At 35.8% G+C, this 25909-nt stretch overlaps 2 long non-coding RNA genes across 2 annotated transcripts in view; one reads left to right on the top strand and one right to left on the bottom strand.

Moving 5' to 3' along the window:
• The window catches only part of LOC134484477 (uncharacterized), a 413639-nt gene that overhangs the window by 127132 nt on the left and 260598 nt on the right, over positions 1–25909 (top strand). The gene's annotated exons all lie outside the window — the stretch shown is intronic.
• LOC134484479 (uncharacterized) overlaps positions 10629–25909 on the bottom strand; it is a 90931-nt gene continuing 75650 nt past the window's right edge. Inside the window, exon 3 of the long non-coding RNA XR_010061941.1 lies at positions 10629–10723. This is a non-coding gene — a long non-coding RNA (uncharacterized LOC134484479). The remainder of the gene's footprint in view (positions 10724–25909) is intronic.

The following is a 25909-nucleotide window of genomic DNA, read 5'->3' as shown; positions in this document are numbered from 1 at the left end:
TGGTTGTGCACACTGTGACCACCATTTCATTTTAACCAGGTTTAACGCAAAGGTATTCTCTGCCCCAAGAATCCAATTCTACTATATTGACATATTCAGCCATGTTCAGATAAATTTAATCACCAAGCACACCAAAGTAAGGATTTATAAAATATCCAACAGAAACATGGGAAGAAATGCTACAAATATAAATTCATACAGAATAAATAAACAAAAGGTCATTTACTTTTTGTAACACAACATCTATCCATTTTCATTGTATTGATTGGTTCTGTTTATATTCAGAAGCCAAGAAAATTGTATTTAAGCCAGGACACAATTTGTGAGTTTTAGTTCTCTCTATTATATAGACTATGAAGACTAACACTTAGATATCAATGCTTAATAGAAAGCAATTTTACATGTTGTGTCATTTAACTATTTCTCGGATTTTTTTGTATAATTGAAAAAGTATAGCTAAATCTTGTTATTTAATATTATTCCCACTCAATTTCAATATCTACTTTAACTCTGAGTAATAAGTCCAAATGGGATCTGATTACATATATTGGCCACATACGTATTTTTCTAAAAATTATAAGGCAAAGTTTTATATGCTAGAATGTACACTTTTGGGAGTACTGGAATTTAGTTCATCCTTTTTCATTACTTTTCTCTGAAAGACTATTTTTTACTAATTTGTTTCAAATTTTTAGAAGTATTGTTGTGTGTGTGTTTGTGTGTGTGAGTGTGCCTGTGTGAGTATACATACATACATATACATGTATATTTTATAATTCAAATATAATAAGACCAGAGAAAGTAGCTTGAGTGATATTGATAATTTATAGACACAGTGAATTTTTGTATATGCGTATATATAACCTTGAAAATATTTTCTGAGTATTTTTTCAAAAGCAATTTTTAAATATGTATACTAGATCAAACATGCTAATTGCAGTTTTAGCTTTTTCCACACTAATTTTATCTCATTAGATGTCTAGAAAGAAATATATGGATCCCTGAATCATATATTAACTCCAACTGTAGGTAGAATCAATGATAGATCTTATTTTTCTCACCTTTACTTCATAAATTATATATTTAATATGCTCTATTTATATTAGAAACGTGTGCCACATTATACATATATATATGTATTTGTTGATAACTTCCTTCTGTAAACAAACATTAAGAATTAATGATTTATATACATTATTACAAAATCTAAGAACATTCAGTGTGTTCCATAATCAACTACCATAATGCATAAATATTAGAATCATTTCCTGACTGACGCTATTAACAAAAATTACTTGATGTACCATTCCTATAAACTAATTTAGATATTATCCATCTGAGTTTCTTCAAGGAAATGTCTAACTTTTAGTAAAGGGAAATATAGTAAAATTGTTACTGTCTTTGAATCACAAATGATGTCAGTATTTTTTTTCATTCTATATTTCTTTAAATTGTAAAATACAGTTTTGTTTAAATAAGTCATAACAAAAAGGGACATATTGATTATAGACAGCAAAAGAGAGCAAATGAAATTAATGCCAAACTCTAATATTTGAGCCAATATCAGAAATGGGAAATGATATTTTACTATTAATTTAAGGAGACATAATGTCATTTTTATTTAATAATTTTCCTGAATATTTTATGTATTTTCAGTTCAAATGGTATCTCCTTTCCTCCCTCTCCCATAAACCCCCCTTCCAGCTTCTTTGAAGATGTTCCCATTTCCACCAACTCACTTCAACCTCAATGCCCTGGCATTACCCTACACTGGGGAAACAAGTCTTCACTGGATTAAAGGATTTTAATTCCAATCATGCTGGACAGTGCATTTCTCTGCCACACATGTGGCTGGAATCATTGGTTCCTCAAACTGTACTCAGTAGTGGGTTGTTTAATCCCCCTAATTTCTGGTGGGGTCTTGTTGGTTGATATTGTTGTTCTTCCTGGGGTTTTGCAAATCCCTTCAGCTCATTAAGTATTTTCTCTAAAACTTCCATTGAAACCCCCATGTATAATCCAATGGTTAGCTGCAACCATCCTCATTTATATCAGTAGGGATCTGTCAGAGCCTCTCAGGAGACATCCATATCTGATTTCTATCAGCAAGGATTTGTTGGCATCAGCAATGAAGTCTGAATTGGGTGGCGGCATAGTGGATGGATCCCCACGTGGGACAGTCTCTGGTTGACCCTTTCTTCAGTCCCTGCTTGACTCTTTATCATTGTATTTCCTCCCATGAATATTTTGTTCCTTCTTCTTAGAAACAATGTAGCATCCACATTTTGGTCTTCTTTTAGCTTGGGCTTCATATGACCTGTGGATTCTTTCTTATGAATTCCACACTTTTGGGTTGATACACACTTCCAATTAGTTTATATTATTTGTGTTATTACCTCACACAGAATGATAATTTCTAATTCCATCCTAAGAATTTTATGCAAACATTGTTTTTGATAGCTTAGAATACAGGGTGTAAATATACCACATTTCCTTTATCCATTTCTTTGTTGAGGGACATCTGGGTTCTTTTCAGCTTCTGGCAAATATATGTATATATGTATATATGTGTGTGTGTGTGTGTGTGTTTATACATACAATTTATGTGTGAGTATGTATGCAGATATATATATATATATATATATATATATATATATATATATATATATATATATATATAGTTGCTTTCCACATATAGCATCATGTGTCCTTGTTATATGTTGGAGCATCTTTTGGGTAAATACCCAAGAAGTGGTATTGCAGGATCCTCATGTAGAACAAATTTTGTTAGAAAATTCCAGATTGATTTCCAGTGTGGTTATACCAGCTTGCAATCCCACCAACATTGGAGGAGTGTTCCTCTTTCTCCACACCCTTTTAAGTATCATTTGTCTACTGAATTTGTTTTTATCTTAGCCATTCTGATTGGTGTGCTGTGGAATCTCAGGGTTTTTTTTTGTTTGTTTGTTTTGTTTTGTTTGTTTTGTTTGATTTGTTTTTTTGTTTTTTTTGTTTTTTTGTTTTTTTTTTTTTTGATTTCCATTTACCCGATGGCTAAGGATGTTGATATTCCTCAGTTAAGAATTCATTGTTTAGCTCTATACACAATTTTGATAGGACTATTTGATTCCCTGTAACATAATTCATTGAGTCTTTGTATAGATTGAATTTAGCCCTCTATCAATTGGAGGATTGATAAAGATCTTTTCTTAATCGGTTGGTTGCTTCTTTTTGCTAATGACAGTGCCCTTTGCCTTACAAAAGCTTTACAATTTTATGAAGTTCCATTTGTCAAATCTTTATCTTAGAGCATAAGCCATTGGTTTTATATTCAGGAAATTTCCCCAGTGCCCAAGTGTACAAGACTCTTTGACATTTTTCTTCTACTAGGGTTAGGTTATATGGTTTTATGTGGAGACCCTTGATCCACTTTTACTTGAGCTTTGTATGCGGTGATAAGAATTGATTGATTTCACTTCTTCTACATGCTAATTTCCAGTCAAACCAGCACTATTTGTTGAAAATGCTATGTTTTTTCCATTGGATGATTTTGGCTCCTTTGTCAAATACCAAGTTCCTGGTGTGTGCCTTCATTTCTGGCTCTTCAATTCTATTCCATTGATCTGGGTATTAGTCTCTGTACCATAACCATTAAATTTTTATCATTATTTTTCTGTTACACAGTTTGAGGTAAGGTATAGTGATTCCCAAAGAAGGAAAAGATCTTTACCAATCCTGCAAAAGATAGAATCCTTATATCCAAAATATACAAGGAACTCAAGAAATTAGACCGCATTGAGACAAAAAGCCCTATTAAAAAATGGGGTCAGAGCTAAACAAAGAATTCACAGCTGAGGAATGCCGAATGGCTGAGAAACACCTAAAGAAATGTTCAACATCTTTAGTCATAAGGGAAATGCAAATCAAAACAACCCTGAGGTTTCACCTCACACCAGTGAGAATAGCTAAGATCAAAAACTCAGGTGACAGCAGATGCTGGCGAGGATGCAGAGAAAGAGGAACACTCCTCCATTGTTGGTGGGATTGCTGACTGGTACAACCATTCTGGAAATCAGTCTGGAGGTTCCTCAGAAAACTGGACATTGAACTGCCTTAGGATCCAGCTCTACCTCTCTTGGGCATATAACCAAAAGATGCCCCCAACATATAAAAAAGACACGTGCTCCACTATGTTTATAGCAGCCTTATTTATAATAGCCAGAAGCTGGAAAGAACCCAGATGCCCTTCAACAGAGGAATGGATACAGAAGATATGGTACATCTACACAATGGAATATTACTCATCTATCAATAACATTGCCTTTATGAAATTCATAGGCAAATTGATGGAACTGGAAAATATCAAGCTGAGTGATGTAACCCAATCACAAAAAAAAAAAAACACACATGGTATGCACTCATTAATATGTTGCTATTAGCCTAAATGCTTGAATTACCCAAGAGGCCTAGAACACATGAAATACAAGACTGATGATCAAATTGTGAATGCTTCACTCCTTCTTTAAAATGGGAATAAGAGTACCCTTGGCAGGGAAGAGAGAGGCAACATAAAAACAGAGACAGAAGGAACACCCATTCAGAGCCTGCCCCACATGTGGCCCGTACATATACAGCTACCCAATTAGACAAGATGGATGAAGCAAAGAAGTGCAGGTGGACAGGAGGCAGATGTAGATATCTGCTGAGAGACACAGCCAGAATATAGCAAATACAGAGGTGAATGCCAGCAGCAAAGCACTGAACTGAGAACAGGAAACCCGTTGAAGGAATCAGAGAAATAACTGGAAAACTTGCAGGAGCTCAAGACCCCATATGAACAACAATGCCAAGCAACCAGAGCTTCCAGGGACTAACCCACTACCTAAAGACTATGCATGGACTGAACCTGAACTCTGACCTCATAGGTAGCATTGAATATCCTAGTAAGATCACTCGTGGAAAGGGAAGTTAGTCCTTGTTCCTGCTAAGACTGAACCCTAGTGAACGTGATTGTAGGGGGGAGTGTGGCAATGGGGTGAGGATGGGGAGGGGAATACCCATAAAGAAGGGGAGGTGGAGGGGTTGGGGTATGTTGGCCTGGAAACCGGGAAAGGGAATAATACTCAAAATGTAAATAAGAAATACTCAAGTTAATTTAAAAAAAAGAAATGAAAGGATCCAGTGTTAGAAATATGCACAAAAAATTAAGCGAAAGACTACAGAAATTTGGAAGGGAGATGAGATGCGGGCAGGTCTAGAAGGAGCAGGAGGGATTGTGGGTGCACTTGATCAGAGCACATTGTATTACATGTACGGAATGTTCCACAAATGAAAAGCAAACCTTCCCATCCTTTTGATATCCTTATGCTGTGTTACAATGCAAGGCTTTCAAGAGGAACACAGATCAGATATCAGCTCCTGCTTCTTCTTTTACGGGTGTCCTTGTGGTGAATAAATTTTACAAGCAGAAAAAAAATAAAGAAGTTCTTTTCTTGTTGAGGATAGTTTTCTCTGTCATGGGGTTTTTGTTTTTTCAAATGAGTTTTCAAATTGCTCTTTCTAACTGTATGAAGAAGTGAGTTGGATTTGTGATAGCAATTGCCTTGAATATGTTGATTGCTTTTGGCAAGTTGGCCATTTTTGCAATATTAACTCTACCAATCCATAAGCATGGAAAATCTTTCCATCTGAGATTTTCTTCAATTTTTTTCTTCACAGACTTGAAGTACTTGTCATAAAGATCTTTTACTTGCTTGGCTGAAGTGACACTGAGGTATTTTTTATTATTTGTGACTAATGTGAAAGTTGTCATATTCCTAATTTCTTCTCAACCTGTTTATCCTTGAAGTAGAGGAAGTGTAATGATTTGTTTGCGTTAATTTTATATCCAGGGACTTTACTGAAGGTGTTTTTGCCTGAAATAGTTCTCTGGTTGAATTTTTGGGGTCACTAAAATATACTATCATATCATATACAAATCATGATATTTTCAATTCTTGAATTCCCTTTGATCTCCTTTGGTTGTCTAATTTCTGTGAATAAGATTTCTAATGCTATATTAAAAAAGTAAGTGGAGATTGGGCAACCGTTTCTATTCCCAGATATTTGTTGAATGGCTTCAAGGTTCTCTCCATTTATGTTGATGTTGGGTACTTTTTTTGTAATATTGTTTTTACTATGTTTATGTATGGACCTTGAATTTATTATATGTACCAAATCTTTTAACATGAAGAGGTATTGATTGTTTTCATTCTTTGTCACCATCTAACAAGATGATCATTTGTTCCCCCACCCTGTGAGTTTGTTTAAATAATTGATTTTTCTACATGCTGACCTCCAGTTGATCCAACACCATTTTTTGAAATTTCTGTCTTTTTTCCATTAAATGGTTTTAGCACAGTTTTCAAAGATAAAGTGACCATAGGTTTTTGCATTCATTTCTGGATCTCCAGGCTTGGATATCTGGTAAAACTTTCAATTACCATGGATGGAGAAACCAAGATACTCCATGACAAAGCCAAACTTACAAAACATCTTTGAACAAATCTAACTCTACATAGGAGAGTAGATGGACACTTCCAACACAAGGAAGGAAACTACACCTAGGAAAAATTTGGGAATTAATCTTTCAACAAACCCAAAAGATGATAGCCACACAAACGTAATTCCATTCCTAACAATAAAAATAACAAGAAAGAACAATAAATTTTATTTAATATCTCTTATCATCAATGGACTTAGTTCTCCAATAAGAAGATATAAACTAAGGGATTGGATAAATAAAGTGGACCGAACATTTTGCTGCACACAGGAAACACACCTTACTTATATAGACAGTCACTATCTCAAGGTAAAAGGCTGGAGAGAAATTCCAAGCAAATGGTCCCAAGAAACAAAACAGAAATAGCCTTTCTTACATTGAATAAAATTGACGTTCAACCAAAGATATCAAAAATGATAAGGAAGGACAAAATAATTGTCAAAGAAAAAATAATACTAAGATGAACTATCAATTCTGAACAACTATGTTTCAAATGCTAGGGCACCTAAATTCACCAAAAGAAACATCACTAAGACTCAAAGCATATATTGGCGCCAACACAATAATAGTGGGAGACTTCAATACCCAAGTTCATCAATTGACCGTTTGTGGAAAATGAAACTAAATTGATACAGTGAAAATAACAGAAATAATCATCCAAATGGATTTAGCAGATATTTAAAGAACATTTCATCCTAAACTACAGAATATACCTTTTTTTTTTGCACCTAAAAGTAACTTCTCCAAACTTACCATATACTCTGTCACTAAACAGGTCCCTATAGATACCAGAATACTGAAATAATCCCATGCACCCTATCAGATTATCATGGACTAGTGCTGGTCTTCAATACTTTCTTATTTTTATATTTGTTTTTATTATCAATATTTGCTTAATGTGGTATATTTGAAACACCAGCTTTCTTGATAGTTTGGCACTATGAAATCTAGGTTGGGTTTAGCCTAGTAGTAATCCTTCCATTTTGCCTCTATAGTAGCAAGAGAGAGAGCTCCATTCCATTCTTGGATATATTCTACATTTTGAGTGAGCATTTTGGGCACACTGTGCATTTAATGGTTTTCATCTTTTCTTAAATATATATTATTATTATCTCATCTTACAAATTTGTAGTTTGATAATTACATTTTAATATCATGGTTCCTGAATGGATCTTTTGATCTCATTTTGTTTATATGTTATCTCCATTTTAAATGGATTTTCCTTTGTGAATATTTTCTGTCTTTAAGTATGTTTTTGTCTTTATGTGATTTTATTATTGTTTATCAATGAAAAAATGCAATTTATTTACACCAGCAGCCTTACAGGAAGGGGAACACAAGAGTTAGTTAGATATTTGTATAGTATGGGTTACTTATTAAAAAATAAAAATCTCTGAAACAAAGGACAGTGATGAATTTCACACTATCCTCCCCCAATGTTCCCAGCATACAATAATTCCCAGTAATGGCCTGAGGTCATGTGCTGTTGGGAATAGTTGATGGAAGAATAAACCCACAAACCACAGAATATTTAAAGAAAAACTTTCTTCCATACACACAGATACATAATAGGATTACATGGAGGTCAATACAATTAATTGAAGAAGATGAGAAGAGGAATGTTGTGAGGACAAGGAAAGAATTTAAACCACTGTCAACTATACAATGGTGAACATTTGTTCCCAAAAAGTGGTTTGTGTGCCAGAACAATAACAGCTGGACTGGACCCACCTTTTATCTACACAGAGTGTGGAGCTATGGTCCTATTGGAAACAATGAAGACAGAACCCAAAACAATAGCAAAAGGAGGAATTAATATAAGCAATCCGGTGATGCAAACTACCAAAGACATGTTTATGTTCCAACCAGAAATCGCAGGAAAACTAAAGTCATATTTGAGCGCCCCATCTAAAGACAAGAGTGAGCGAGCCATGGCCTTTCTCCCTTTCATATTTTTCAAGTACTTTACAGAAACAAGAATCTCAGACTGCTTTGTCCATGATTTATGAAAGGGTTTTCTAGGCGTCATGTATTAAGAAATCATTTAAAAGTATTTTTAGCTCCTGACACGGTTTTATTAAAGTTCTCAAACTTCTTGGACTAAGATTCCAAAGTGTAACTAGGCCAACCCTGAGCTGTAAAACTATGACAAGGCAACAATAACAGATATTTTCATGGCCCAAGCACTATAGCACTGTGCTATTGAGTAGAGTGATCCAAATTAATTCAAACAGCTCAAGAGAGAAGCAGAAAAAGGTTAGAAAAGTGATGAAGAATCAACACCTTGCTTGTGTATGCCAGCAATTATGGTTCTGCAGTAAGTCCTAAGAGGCAGTATCCAAGTAGCAAGGGGAGGAAAGGACTAAGGACAAGACAGGGAGAAAAACTAGCATGGCACATATATGGAAGAGAAAAACTGAAAATGTCCTGTAATTTAAAAAAAAAAAGATTTTTTCATTATTTTCTCATTCCAATCAAAAGAGACATCCATGAATGATTCTCCTCTAAGGCTTCCATAAAAGAGGTAAAACGAAAAAGAACATAAACATTGAAAGTTTGAAAATAAAACAAAAGTAAAAGAACTTGTGTACGTTTCAGAGCAGGAACACTGAAAAATGCACTAAATCTGGTCAAGATGAAACGTAGAGTGGGAAGCAGGAATTAGAATTAAGAGCTGCAAGAGATAGGCAGGTGAGCAGTGACAGGAACATGGCCAGGCCTGAGAGATAAGGCTGGATCTTTACAGGGACACAGAATGAGGTAAGAAAACATTTCAAATAAAGCAGCACCTTTCCTTTCTGCTCACCTCAGTAATCCCATCCTCTAATATCCCCCATTGAAGGACTAAAATAGAAGAGTTGTGGTATGTATGTCACTCACTTCCCATTTACTTTTAACCCTGCCTCCAAAGTCAGGAAATCCAAACTTTCTAACTTCCAAGAACAAAAATACAGCCCCAGGTATAAGGAGGTCCTGAGGGCCAAATGACAAACTGCAGTTAGTGAGAGTAGAGAATATGGAGATGTCTCATTCAACATAGCAGAAGTGTGACGGCCCAAGCTAAGAAAGGAAAAGGCAACCATATCAGGTAAACAAGGTCTGCTTCTCATAGCATTAAACTCATTTATATTATTCATTCCTTATAAAAGAAATACTTTATTTGGGCTTATAAACCAGAATATCAGAGTCAGTGATTGATGATATCAGAGCAAAGATATACAGGCAGAGGTTGCTGACCATAAGCGGAAGGTGGAGAAAACTAGATTGAAATAGCTTCAATCCTTTGAAACTTCAAAGCCTACCCCGAACAACATACCTCCTGCAACAAGGACATACCACCTAGTGAGGTTACAATTTTTGGGCATTTACATTATTCTTAACTACACTTAGTCAAATCAATTCCCAGCTCAATCTTCATTTTGAATGAAGCTGATTTTCCTGCAAAGTGGCTCTACCATCTTCTCTTCCTAATATTGGCTTTCATCATGGGGATAATAGATGATTCTGGATGCATAGGGGATGTTTTTATTCCTATATATCACTCCATATACGTACTATTATGTGTACTGACATTTCAATGAGTTTCATTTGGAGAAGGTATAAATGGTTTAGCTTATATATATGCTTTCAACCTCTATTAACATCTTTTAGAAAATATCAAATATCCATTCTTGGTTAATAATTTCTTCTCTCATATGATAAAAAAATAAAATTTTACTCTAATCAAAATAATTCTCTATTATTTTAATATTGAAAGATACAGAAGAATATTAAGATAATGTGGAATATTAAATCAGCTGATCTGCATGTTCATTAATTAAGAACAACTAGAATCATTGATATGTTTTTGGAACATAATATAGTAACAAATACAAAAGCATTGAATAAATAGTGGCAGAAGACGAGTGTCATCATCTAAAATGTACCTTACCTTCAGATCCAGTGTTTTCTTTCATGTAGCAAGAATTCAATTTACCTACTCTTCCTCAGTATTTTTCAAACTCTCATTGACTCTAATTTCAAAGCTGTATCCTATAACTAGCATGGTTGTTAAATTTCAAACCAAGAACAGTGCATGTGTCAATCATTTTCCGCCTTTCCTTATTTGTGTTTTATTCTGTTCCCAAAGGCCATGTTGTGTTGAAGTTATGAAGAATTTCTTGCTCCTTTGATGAAAATTTTCTGAAAGCATAGATTATTCATATTTGTAAAATACTGTTGATATGTTTAATAGTACTGGATATTATAGTTAAAATCATCTGGATTAGGAATTTTTGCATGTATATCATAACACACTAAAATACTAAAGATTAAAAGTAGAAGAGCTAGAATTTATCACATGTTTTTACTCTTCTAGGGTTTGTAAATTAACAAAATCTGAAAAATGACTTCTTTCTGTGAAATTCACATTCATGAGCTATTAAATTCTAATCAAAGAGTGTGTCAGCACCAATAAACTTGGATTAAATTATAATTGCAATACAAAATGTTTGTAGTAAGTATATGGGCAAATAATTTGTCTGAATATACTAAATAAGCATGTAATATAATCATAGGTTTGCTCTTCATTAAATAAGTACTCCCATTTATAACTTAAAAATACAGATATTAAAGTGAGTTTTGTTATATAACAGCTAATAATGGTCTTAGTAATGGATTAAATCACCAAACAATGAACAGTAAGTAGGAATGTCTAGTGAGTTAGAGGTTCTTTCAAGCATCTTCAAGGGGCTAAAATAAATTCCTTTATAATTCTCCTAAATCCACTTATCATGAAATATTCCACATCAGAGTAAATAACACCAACATCTTTTCTTTTGCTCAAAAAAAGACATTGGCTTTCTTTTCTTCCTGCCCACACCACACTCATTCTTCTACCAAACACAACAATTTCCAACATAGCTCTCTGATATGACTCTTTTTCATTATCACTGACAGTACTTCCAGATAGACTTCAAAAACATCCTTAAAATTATTCTCTGTATCATCTCATAATACATAAATAACCAGAGTCCCTTCTATATACATTGTGAGTTAAACAAACTTATTTAAAACTGTTCAATGATTTCTAAGACATTTACAGTAAATAAAAATTATATGTCTAATACTGTTCCTATATTCCCATATGAGACATTGCCTAAGCTTCAGCTTTATTTGGACCGCTCTTCTATCTCTTAGTCAATACAAACTACTATCATATTTACTTTTTGGAAATGTCAAGCTCTTTGTCCTTTTATCATCCTTCTATTTACTGTGATTTTGCCCAAAATATAGATCAACTATATTTCATCTAATCTAACTTAAATGTCACTTCCTTATGACAATCTCCATGACCATATTTTTAAAATAGATTCTTCAACTACTTGCATACTATCAACTGTAACAGACTGATTTATGGATTCATTTCTTTCTTTTTCTTGAACTATAATGCAATTTTTATAAAAGAAAGTTCATAATACATTTTATTCATTCCTAATCTATACCACTATTATGGACCTGATACAGTAATGGAGACTTATTATTTATTACATGATTCAGTAAGTTTCAAAAATAAACTTTATACTATTCTTCATTTTAATAAATATGCATCCCATTCATTGGTTAGTCCAACATGTAGTAATTATGTGAATTCTTCAATATATTACAATTCAATGACCTAGTTGACATTGCCTATATATTTTAATTTGTCACAGATAGTCTGTGTCATATTCAACACAATACTGTGTTCACTGAGCAATTATCTCATCTGGCAATATATTTGACATGAAAGAATGAGATCCCATGAGGAAATAGATGGACTTCCAGGAGTGCTGACTCACTCAAGAGCACAGGAGAGACTTCTTCTTCTCAGAGGTAACTTCCTGGAGTGCTCAGAACCCAAGAATGGAGGTGTAGTCTGTTACAGCATACTTTTGTTTCTATCTATTCCATATAGCTGAACCTGATCCACAGTTCTTGGTACACAAAAAACTCCTAACCCAAAACATCCGGAAAATCCCAGACAAAATGACAAGATAATACCTAAGGATAATAGGTATCGTAGAGAATGAAGACTCCCACTTTGAAGGGTCAGTAAATATCTTCAACAAAATTATAGTAGAAACCTTCCCTAACCTAAAGAAAGAGACAACCTTACACGTACAAAATTCAAAGAGAACTCCCAAAAATTTGGAGCAGAAAATAAATTTCTTCCATCACATAATAGTTAAAATATAAAGTACACAAAACAAAGAAAAAATATTAAAACCAGTAAGGGAAAAAAGGTTGAGTTACATAAAAAGGGATACCAATCAGTATTCCACACTTCTTAAAATAGACTATGAAAGCTATCAGGTCCTGGGCATATATCACACAGATCATAAATGAACAAAAATGTCATCCCAGGCTGCTATAAAACCTCTCAACTACCATAGATGGAGATTCCAAGATATGCCATGACAAGAGCAAATTTACACAATATCTTTCCACAAATCCAGTCCTACAAAAGATGAAAGGTGGAAAATTCCAGTACAAGGCAGGAAACTACACCCAGAAAAAGAAAGAACACAATCTACTTTTAAAACACAAAAGAAGATAATGTAGGTAGCCACAGAAACATAATTCGACATCTAACAAGAAAAATAATAGACAAATCCAATCATTTGTCTCTGATATCATTAAACATCAAAGGACTCAAATGCCCCTGAAATGACATACACTAGAAATCAACTGCCCTGGAATAGAAACACTTTATTCTTCCTCTGTCTGCAATGGAGGGGTCAGAGACATAGCTATCTGATGGAACAAAATCTAGAATTGACCTTGTGACTGAGGAGTGTCTCAAACAGTCAGCCTCTGCTGTAGTGTACCTGAAACTGAATCCTTGTGAACAAGAATCCATAGAAGATTCTCACTTTGTTCGTGGCTGACTCAGGTATACCATTCAACTAATAAAGACCAGAACTTGTTCCTCAAACCTTATTGCATAGCCAATACAACTTTGACCACCAAAAAATCTCCAAGAACAATGGATTGACGTCCCATGGCCAATGAATAAAAGTTCCACCCTGGATCCAAGGCCACTTATCTAAGATACTCACCAGAAAGGTAAATATCCCTCACACCCATACCTGTGCTGCTAATAGTAAGTTTAAAAAAGGATTAGAGACAGTGACTTCACACAAGATTTCAGAATAAACCTCAGATTGCTGTCACGTCTGTAGTGGAGTCCTTGGAGATAAGAATTTTCTGGAGTTCTCTGAAAATGTAGAGGCCTGGAGTGATGGGATCATTGTTTTTTATAGAAGGTAATCATGGATAGTCCCCTACTATCAAACCGGATTAAGACTTTACTCCTTTCAAAAACATTGATATTTTTTATAGGCCTTAGAGTTACCCATTTGACAAAATGGTCTCTCAGAACCATCCCTTCTGCTTGGGGCCCATGGGATATTTTACCTCGGACCAAGGAGCATTGATCCCTCTGGTGAAGGTTCACTGAAATCCAAAAGGAGGGAGCAAATCCTGGAATCTTATGCTACTTCCTTGAGTAAAGTCACATGATATGTTGTGAAGTCATCAGTCTGGTGCTCATTTCGTTTTGGTTGAATATACTTTTAGGGGGCAATCATGCTTAGGACACCTCAACTTTTCATGAATCATGTAATCTATATTCAGGCTCTTGCATATTCAGCTAAAGATGTGGATATGCTAGACTGTGAGGTATCATTAGAAGATGATGCAATGCTAGGACCTCCTGAGCTATTGTAAGCAATTTAATTTTTTCTCAAATACAAGGGGAATATGAATACTCTAATCAATTCTCCTGCTACAGGGGCATCAGCAACTCATCTTTACTTGGTGGTACTCATCCATTCTTTCTTTGATTAAGGAGGCATCATGTGTTATCCCTGAAGGAAAGGTTACTTCAGATCATTCTAGTTTGTCCAAAGTAGGTTTAGATATTAATTTAGGGTGAGGAAACCCACACTAGTTCCTGATATTATGGACTGTGCCACAGATATGTTTCCTAATTTTTCCCAGGTTTCTCCTTCAGTTCAAGGTAAACTTGGGTTTCAATTGGGATGCAATGAAGAGCCCCTGAAAAACATATTCTGCAAAGTAAGATGAATATATTCTACTTTCTTTGAATAAGAAAATCTAGCAATACCCTGTAAGTTGAAAGGGGCTTAATACAAATTATTTTGATGAAGAACATACAGAGAAGGAAATGAAATGAAATCTCACACAGTTTTTTTTTTCTTAAGGAAACTTTAAATTAATATCCCCTGACAATGGTTTCTTCCGAGAATCCACTTCTATCCATAGGATCTCAGTTCTATTCTTCTAAGAGGTCTTAATGTTTCCTTTCTTACCTGGATGGCCAGGCATAGATAAATGTTTGAAGGAATGGAAGACCACGTGGACATGATGTCCTCAGACATGTCAGTGCAAATCTGAGCCCTAACCTAAGTTCTGCCTTTAAGGTTTTTCACATAAAATGGAGCAGTTTCATCTTTGTTGTCGATGATTATCCTGCTTCTGAACAGCTTGTGCAAAACATAAATCCAGAGATTACCACCCAATATGTAAGAGCAAATTCCCTAATTTCTGGCCAGCACGCCTCAGAGTACCCCGACACATAGTTATTCTGGACTGTGAAAACAGTTGCACTTGACTGCCTTCTTCCAGTACCCAAGGTAAACTTTTGCCTGAAGGATTCTGTGACCTTCTCACTCTTCCCAATCCTCCTAAAATGTTCTCTCTGAATAATGGGCCCTTGACTTTCCAACAAAGTAGTCATATCCCTAACTGATTAAACATATTTTCAAAAGTGACTCCTTCTATAATCCAATGACTCTGCTCCACTCCGGTTTGAATTCCCAGAGTCGTAGTTTAGAATCAGAGTATATAACCCTTGCAAACTGCAATAAGACAAATCAATAGAAATGTAATAATTTCAACATTTCTGCTTAGATCTTAACAGCTGAACAAACCAGAAGAATTAACCTAGCCAAAAAAAATTATCCAAAGCCTTTGGCAGAAGAAATATGTTCCTGTCTTTTCTCTCCTGCATTAACAGAAATTATGAATATATAAACCTCTGAATGAGAATTTGAAACTTATGATTACGGCTGGAAACTTTATCCACTGTATAAGGTACCAGGAAGCTTTTCTCTTGACAGAAGTGTGTATGACACCTATATACACTATGCCTGAAGAAGTTTCTCTTCATTTTCAATAGGGCTTTAGAGTTTTCCTCTCTTACATGGGGTTCACTTTACCCAGTGTTAACTTACTCCTTCTGATTATATTGTAGAGCATGTCAGTACTCGCCTAAGTATAGCATTGCCCTAGACCCTTTATGATAAAGGGGCTTAAAACCTGTTTGAAGCCTTACATGGGCCTTTTATTTTCCTATACCCATCAAGTGGTTTTGTCTTTTCTCCTTAAAGGTCTGCCAGACCTAGGGAGTGTTATACCTCGCATCCTACATGAAAGACCATCTAGCATTCGTTGTCTTTCCAGTAGGATTGTGGGCCATTTGTCTACTTCAATCCACTAAGTCGATTTTAGACCCTCAGCTTCTGCGAATGGGGGCTAGGGAAATGAAATTCTATTGAAAGGGCTCTAAAAATTATTCTCAGTGCACATCAATTGTCTCAGAACTCCTCCCTGTGTACTATGTGAATTTTGGAGTACCTGTGGAACTAAAGAATTACTAGAGCTGCCCTTCGGCCCATGCCACTCAACACCCCTATAAAGAAAGTTTGCTTAAAACTAACCTCTTTATTCAATGTATTCATACAACACATATGCAAACAATGGTATCTTATATTTCTCTGCTTCTAAATCCTAGTTCAGAAGACACAAAGCTAAATTGACTCTTATACCATGTGCCTTAAAGTAGGTCATCAAAATATTCCTATATTTTATTCACATATGTTTGCAGCTGAACATATCCTTGAAGAAACATCACCGCTTCCTGAACCACTTATACTTTTGTTGTGACCATTGCCTGGACTAAAAGATATATATGTATACATATAGGGAACATACTTAGAAGTTACTGAAACAGAGTCAGAACATTCCTCCAAGGCCCAGTGTAGCCGATAACCTTCCCCTGCTGACCATGGGTGAAGTTGATAATTCTTTTCTTCAAAATATGACTAGGGTCCTCCACATTGTGAACCAATACATTCAGGATTTCACTTTAGCTAAAGATCTTCTCAGAACTTCCCATTCTGTAAATCTGTTCTCAGAAATCTCCTGTTCTGAGATACATCCTAGACTCATTCCTCTTTGAAGAGGCCCTGAGAACTACCCTGAATGATGATGTGACTCCTTCCCCATCAGTGTGACCTTGGATCTTGCTCACCTCTTGATGGTGTACACTGCCTTTGACCAAATGAAACTCACACATTGCTTTATTCACAAGGTGACATGAGACATGCTTTTTCAAATAATAGTGTGCCAAAGCTTGTATTCTAAAGCAGTCCCTCATGACTTTGAATTACCTCACATGGATATACTCTAAATAATAGAGAATCAAGGCTTTTACCTTTTACCATTGTGGATAGGGAAATATGTTCTTCCATCGGGTTTGAGGTCCCAGGTCCTATATATAGAATCATTGATTGATTCCAATCAAGCCAATCACTAGAAATCAAGAGCACCCTTTGTTGCTACCCATATATAGACATATTAAGACAAACTGAATGAGCAACAGATCCAGAGACAGTCATCCAAGCTGTTTAAAAAAGGCTTGGGTTGTTACCTAAACTTCCCCAGATTTAATACAAGATGTAAAATTTCTACCAACTAAAGAAGTATAGAAATTGAAGGGCATTATTGGAGAAAATCCTTCACCAAATCAGGTTACAATGACATCCATGTGTCACAGGATGTTTCATGCTACCAACCCCAACTCCAAGGGTTTTCTAACACATACCATTGCACAATCAGATCTCAAAGTTTTCTCTTTCTTAAAGGCGTCGAGATCTTCCTTTTTCCCTCAGTTACCTAAGTCATTGAACAGAATGTCAGACCTCCCTCCTACAACTGAGCCTACTCTACTCATTCCCTGGTTGCCTTATGTCTTCTCAAGTACTCATATAAAGGAAAGACCCCCAAATTTTGATTATTTGAAAGTGGGCAGAAGTCACTTCACTTCTGACTAAAGAGGCCCCATGGTCTCATGGCATACCTCTGTAGAAGCCAGAATAAGATTCAATAACATGTAGTTCAATGTAGTACAAAATGGGACCTTCAACCACAAAAACTATAGGCAGTCAGTTCATGGCCAAGGGTGTATATGCTATGGAATGATGCTCACGAGATATGTCAGGTTTGGCTCCTAAGGGCAAGTCTCATTGATTCCATCTATACTTGTGAGGAGTTTCAGTTGTAGCCTCTAGCTCTGGAAGTCCCAAGAGCATCACTTAATTACAAGGACATCTTATACCTGATTTAAACTCATTTTACTTAAGTGCCAATCTTGACCAAGATTACCAGGCAATCCTGATTGCGATTTCGCAGTGGGACATCATAAGATACTTGTTGTAGATCAGAGGGCAGAGTATAGAAAGCTAAAATTAACATATATGCAATCTTACTACAGATGGTTGTCAGAAATGCAATTTTTCCATCTCTCATTTATGGATGTGTACACATGTACACTTATACTTATATATATATCATATGCACATATATACATCACACACACACACACACACACACACACACACACACATATATATATATATATATATACACACACATTATACATAATATATATACATCATATGTATACATTTACACATCTTATTTATACACATATGATATATATACATATATATATATATATATATATATATATATATATATATATATATATATATATATGTATCGATGGAGCATCAGAGTTCAGATAATCACTTACCCTGATGGAAGAGCATGCTAATGGAAACTGGAAAGAATAATCGGAAGAAAATTAAGCAATACCATACTGTTTTCCCACCACCAAAGGTGAGCTAGAATTTTTCCTTCTTCACAGTTAGGTGACTAGATCTTGGTAATTGGTTAAAAATGGCCAGGCACTTTCTTGTTTAGCAAAGCAGTTCAGGATGACTCCATAAGTTGCAGTTATGAACACAGGTTACTAAAACTGCACCTATTTCCTAGCCATCTCAACACCATCCCCTTTAGATGAAGGGGAATCAGCACTTCACTTTGATTGGTGGCCTTCAGGTCTTTATTTTTTGACAAATAATACTTTACACCATCCCCTTCTGTATAAGATCTGTTATAAGAAGGACTGGAGTTTACTATTGAGATCTCATATTTTTTTTTTTTTTTGCCCAAGAGGACCAAGATTAAAGAGTCCTTAGAGCATACTCAACCTTCTAATAGGGAGCTTTAGTTCAAGTATAACCCTCTAATAGGGAGCTTTAGATCATGTTCATCTAATAATGGCCACTAAATAAATAAAGGTTTGGCCAAAGGTACTTCACCTAATTATGATCTGTGTTAGCAAATCGTGAAACTTTCATTATCTCTCCTATATACCATCCTTCATGCTTATACCCATGTCGTTGATGATTAGCTTCAAGAGGACTTAGAGACTGAAAATCATGACTGCTGAATAATACTAATGCTTGGACCCCGGTTAGAGCCTACCATGGTGTAACTGAAGATGTGAATATGTAAAGTAGCCCTAGCTTTCCTGCTCAATTTAGGCTTGAAAACTCCCTTATCCTAAAATAGGTTTGTCACTTTAAGCAGTTTCTACATCTTCTTTAATATTCTACTCTTAAACATCATTACTTTAAATCACCAATTTATGTCCACTATATATCAAATGTATATTCTGTATATAAGTGTCTGCTATCTGTCTTATAAGACTGACAGTTCCTGAGATCATCTCTGGCACCCAGGTCTAAAACTCCACTTCTAGTCAAAAAGGTCCTCAGTAGCTAACCTATTTGACAAAGAATGATTCTGAACTATTCTACTTTTGGTGAAAGATGGCACAAAATTTACACTTAACTGTGTCTCATATTCAAAACTTCCTCTAGGAAGGACATCAGAATGATACCTTTTGCTCCAGTTGTTCTCAAATTCACATCTTCTGTCCAAGAGGTCTGTAAATGTCATCATTTCAAAGAAGAGATTCAGTGTCTCTCCTTTTCCCTATGGGAGTATCAACACTCCACAACTACTCAAAGTATTTCAAGTTTTTTCTCTGTATAGTGGGCAAGAACACTTTCACCAAAGGACAACATTGGCCTGAAATATCTTCTTTTGCCCAAGGGGTACTCATGCCTGCACTCTCTATTGGCCATCTTCAGCACTTCTTCTCTTGATTTTGTGAGCCTGCTACATCCCAACTGTCTAGGACTACATACAAACTTCTTCCTGCTAAAGGTATTCTGAGACATTCCTCCATGGAAGAAAGGGGTTTTGATCTTTTCTTGTCTGACAAAAGTCTTCAAAGCCCAAAGACAACTGTTGGAATAAAATGCAACCTATAGGACTGATGCAAGAATTACTACCTGGACTTTCAAATGGCATGAAAATATATGGACATTCTAAATACTGAAAAAGAATAGGAAGCAGATCAAGCAATACTGGATCTTCCTCTGCTCCACGAGGTACTTACATTTTCTCCAGCATGAAATGGTCTTTCTTATTATTTTAAAATAATTTTACAGAGATTTTACAGTTCTAACAAACAGGTATAGAATATCTCCTTTGCACATTTTCTCAGAAATCCCGGTGATGTCCACGGTGCAATAACAAATTTTTCCCATGAAGTCTTGCATATTACCTTTTTGAGGAATGACACAACAGTCCTACTTCTGTTCAAGTTCCCTACCTCCACCATCTTACCCAGTAAGATTTAGACTTATACAATTAAGAAGACTCCAGGAGGCCAAGGAATTACCACAGATTCCCCATATGCCAAATGTATTTCCTCTCTTAAATTTCTAAGTTTATTGTCCTGGGAAACACTGTTCTGACCGAAGAGATCTCAGAGAAATCTGGACTGAGTTCTCAAACAAGAGTCTAAAAGCAAGCATAAATCCGACTACTGTCTTCATTGTGTTCCCTTACACAGAGATGTCATTTCACATGCAGAGGAATGTGTAGATGGATATATATTTGAATAAGACACTGAACCCAACACTACTCCATTAGAGCCTTGTACAAGACTTCTAAGACTGTTGACTGCCTACCATGGACATTCAAATGTGTATTCTTTACTGTGATTTCCAGTTTGGAGTTGCTGAAGTAGTGTTTGGCTGGAATGTTCTATAATTTTCAAGGTATCAATCAACCTTCAACTTCTGCTCAGTAGTGCTCCAGACATAAGAGGAAGAGAAGCTATGCACATTCCATACAGTCTAGGGGAGATCCTTTTTCACCCTTCTACTTTAGAACATCAAAAATCTATTACATTTTCCTAGAGGGACAGCAACAATTCCTCTCCTGCACACAAGGAAATTAGATATGCTTCCACCTATTCAAAGGAATCTGAGTATCCTCTTTTCATTTATTTGATTTTTTAATTTAAATTTCAAATATACCCTTTCTTGGTTTCCTACTCATAAGACATCTATCTGCTCTCCCTCCCCTTCTTCGATAATGGAGTTCCCATCCACATCATCCACCCGTCTAGTCTTTCTGACCTTCCTTACACTGGGAGTCCAAATTTGGAAGGACTAAGAGTTTTTCCTCCCCTTTGTGCCCAAAAAGGCCATCCTGTGCTACATATACATCTACAGCCATGAGTCAATCCTTGTATATACTTTGGGTGATGCTTTACTCCCTGGGACTTATCGTTGTTGGGCATTGCTGTCCTATGAGGCTGCAAGCCCCTTCAGGTCTTTCAATCGCTTCTGTAATTCCTCCAACAGGTGTTCCAATGTCAGATTAATGTTTTGCTGCTAGCATTCAAATATGAATTTGACCTGTTCTGGCTGTGTCTCTCAGGAGACAGCTATATCCAGTTCCAGTCAGCATGCACTTCTTAACTTCAACAATCTTATATAATTTGGTGACTGTATAAATGTATATGGGCCACAGGTGGGGCATGAATTCCTTCAGTCTCTGCTTCTACCTATGCCTCCACATACCCTCCTGTGAATGTTTTTTGTTCCCCCTTTTAAGAAGGAGTGAAGCTTCCATACTTTGTTTATTCTTCTTGAACATCATGTGGTCTGTGGATTATATCTTGAGGAATTCGAACTTTTGGGCTAAAATCCACTTATCAGAGATTGCATACTATGTGACCTTTTCTGTGATTGGGTTACCTCACTCAGGGTGACGCTTTCTAGGTCAATCCATTTGCCTATGAGTTTCATGAATTCATTGTTTTTAATGCGGAATAGTAGAACATTGTACAGATGTATCACATTTTATGTATCCATTCGTCAGTTGAAGACCATCTGGATTCTTTCCAGTTCCTGGCTACTATAAATAATACTGCTATGAGCATAGTGGAGCATGAGTCGTTGTTGAATGTTGCACCATCTTTTGGGTCTATGCAGAGTACAGGTAGAGCTGGGTCCTCAGTTAGGGCATTATCCAATTTTCCCAGGAAACTTCAGAATGATTTCCAGAGTTATCGTACAGGTTTGCAATCCCTCCAATAATGGAACAGTGTTTTTCTTTCTCCATAACCTCACCAACATCTGTTGTCACCTGAGTTTTTGATCTTAGCCATTCTGACTGGTGTGAGGTGGAACCTCAGGAGTGTTTTTATTTTTATTTCCTTGATGACTAAGGATGTTGAGCATTTCTTGACATACTTCTCAGCTATTTGTTATTCCTTAGTTGAGAATTCTCTGTTTAGCTCTGTACCCCATTTTTCATAGGATTGTATGGCTCTCTGGTGTCTAACTTCTTGAGTTCTTTGTATATTTTCGATATTAGCTCTGTATCAGGTGTAGGATTGAAAAAGATCTTTTCCCAATCATTTGGTTGCTGTTTTGTCCTAATAACAGTGTCCTTTGACTTACAGAAGCATTGTAGTTTTATGAAGTCTCGTTTCTGATTCTTGATCTTACAGTACAAACCAGTGGTGTTTGGTTCAGGAAAATTTTCCCAGTGCTCATGTGATCAAGACTCTTCTCTACTTTTTCTTCTATAAGTTTCAGTTTATTGGGTTTGATGTAGAGGTCTTTGATCCACTCATACTTAAGCTTTGTATAGGGCAATAAAAATGAATCGATTTGCATACTTCTACATGCTGCCCTCCACTTGTTGAAAATCCTATCGTTTTTCATTGGATGGTTTTAGCCTCTTTATTAAATATCAAGTGACCATTTATGTGTGTGTTTGTGTTGGTGTCTTCAATTCTATTCCACTTATCAACATTCCCAGGAATCTGTACAAATACAACTTTTTTGTCATTGTTCTTTGCTTTTTAATCACTATTGCCCTGTAATACTGCTTGAGGTAAGGAATGGTGATTCCCCCAGAAGTTCTTTTATTGTTGAGTACAGCATATGTATGTTGTGCCATCACTTGTATTAAATTCTTAAAAGTCTTTAATCTTTCTTTATTTCTTGCTTGACAAGTTATCTTTGAGTAGAGCACTGTTCAAGTTACAGTTATGTGTGGGCTCACTGATGTTTTTGTGGATATTTAAGACCAGCCTTAGTTTGTCACGGTTTGATAGGATGCATGGACTTATTTCAGTCTTCTTCGATCTGTTGAGTCCTGTTTTGTGACTTGATATATGATCAATTTTGGAGAAAATACTATGAGATGCTGGGAAGAATATATTATTTTGTTTTAGGATTAAATATTCTATAAATATCTGTAATGTCCATTTTGTTCACAACTTCTGTTAGTTTGTCTAGATCTTGGTTTAATTTTTGTTTCCATGATCAGTCCATTGATGAGATTGTGGTGTTGAAATCTCCCACTATTATTATGTGAGGAGCAAATGGGTGCTTTGAGCTTTAGTAAGGTATCTTTTAGGAATGGAGGTGCCCATGTATATGGAGCATACATAATTAGGATTGACAGTTACTATTGGTGGGATAATCTTTTGATAAATATGAAATTTCCTTCCTCACCTGTTTCGAAAACTTTTGGTTGATAGTCGATTATATTCCATAGTAGAATGGCAAATCCAGCTTCCTTCTATCAGACCATTTGCTTCAAAATTTGTTTTCTAGCCTAATACTCTCAGGTAGTGTCTGTCTTTGTCTCTGAGTTGTGTTTTCTACATTCAACAAAATACTGGGTCCTCTTTATGTATCCATTCATTTAGTCTATGTCTTTCTATTGGGGAATTCACTCCATTTTGTTAAAAGATATTAAGGAATAGTGATTGTTGCTTCTGTCATTTTTGTTGTTAGAGGAAGAGTCATGTTTGTGTGTCTCTTTTCTTTTGGTTTCATTGCAAGATTAGTTTGTTGCTTTTTCTAGGATGTAGTTTCCCTCCTTGTGTTAGAGTTTTCTACCTATTATCTTTCGTTGGGCTGGATTTGTAGAAAGATACTGTATAAATTTCGTTCTGTCATGGAATATCTTCGTAATTCCATATGTGTTAATTGAGAATTTTCCTGGCTATAGTAGACTGGAATGGCTTTTGTGTTCTTTTATGGTCTAGAGTATTCCAGGATCTTCTGACTTTCATAGTATCTGGTGAGAAACCTTGTGTAATTCTCATAGGTCTGACTTTATATGTTACTTGACTTTGTCCCTTATTGCCTTTAAACTTCTTTCTTTATTTTGTGCATTTGGTGTTTTGACTATCATGTGATGTGAGGAATTTCTTTTCTGGTAAAATCTATTTACAGCTCTGTTGGCTTCTGGCATGTTTTTCGGCATCTCTGTCTTTAGGTTGGGGAAGATTTCTTCGATAATTTTTTGAAGATATTTACTGGCCCTTTAAGTTGGGAGTCTTCACTCTCTTTTATACTTCTAATTGTAACATTTGATCTTCTCATTGTGTCTTTGAGTCCAAATGACAGGTAACTTGGAGCATAAAAGTTGGTCTTATCTCTGCTTTCAAGTGTGTAGGCACCCTTACCAACTGGTTTTCAGCTCTCAGCACAGCCAGAAAACAATAATGTCCTTCAGCTGAATTCTCTTAGGTCCCTGTGTAAATATTGTGTACCTACTTCAAATGATAATCTCTGAAAGCCTATTTTATCCAAAATAGTTTTGTTGCATATGTGTGTGTGTGTGTGTGTGTGTGTGTGTGTGTGTGTGTGTGTGTGTGGTTGGGTGTGTGACACATGTCCAGCAGACTCTGAATGGCCATTCCTTCAGTCTCCTATGAACAATCTCTCCCTACCCCTCTTATGGATATTTTATTTACCCTTTTAAGGGAGGAGTGAATAATCTGCATTTTGGTCCTCCTTCTTGAGTATCATGTGGTCTGTGCATTGGATCATAGGTAACTTGAGCATTTGCACTGATATCCAATTAAAAATGAGTGCATACTTTGTTTTTCTGTTATTGGGTAACCACCCTCAGGATGATATTTTTTTAGGTTCATCCATTTGCCTATGAATTTCATGAACTCATTATTTTTGATAAATGAGTACTAATCCATTGTGTAAATATAGGCCATTTTCTGTATCCATTCTTCTGATGAAGGACATCTGGGTTAATTCCAGCTTCTGGATATTATGAATAAGGCTGCTATGAACATAGTGTAACATGTGTCTTTGTTGTATGTTGGAGCATCTTTTGGGTATAAGCTCAGGGGAGGTATAGCTGGGTCTTCAGCAACTGCAATGACCAATTTTTGAGGAAACTCAGGACTGATTTTCAGGGAGGTTGTACCAGTTTGCAATCCCAACAACAATGGAGGAGTGTTTCTCTTTCACCATATCCTTGCCAGCATCTGCTGTCACCTGAGTTTTTGATCTTAGCAATTCTGACTGATGTGAGGTGGAAACTCAGGGTTGTTTTGATTTGCATTTCCTTTATGACTAAGTAGGTTATACATAACACAAATCGTTCTAAGAAATGATGTTACCCTAACTGTTGGTCTGTATATAGCTCTGTGCCAATTGAACAATTTCTATCTCCTTCTTCAAAGTTCAAGTCCAAGGATATCCTATACCCAGTATTGCTTCTGGAAGTGAGTAATTAGCTCACAATTTCTGTAGGAAATTTAGACCAGGGTATCACAGGGGCCTCAACCGCTGAGTTGAGTTTCTTTGTTTGGATCCCAGTTGAATGACTCAGGTTGCACTCTTGGAAGAAATCTCCACACATCAGGGTCACAGTCCATGATGAAATGTATAAGTTGCTCAAACTGGTTAGGATTTCAAATAGATGATGCTGTGGCTTAACAATATTATAGGGTAAAAATTGAAAGACCATTCAATATGACCAAGGCTTGGAGAGAAACATTTT

Source organism: Rattus norvegicus, chromosome Y, assembly GCF_036323735.1.
Source record: "Rattus norvegicus strain BN/NHsdMcwi chromosome Y, GRCr8, whole genome shotgun sequence".
Taxonomy (NCBI): domain Eukaryota; kingdom Metazoa; phylum Chordata; class Mammalia; order Rodentia; family Muridae; genus Rattus; species Rattus norvegicus.
Note: the sequence above shows the minus strand (reverse complement) of the source record. Positions and strands in the feature narration are given on the sequence as shown.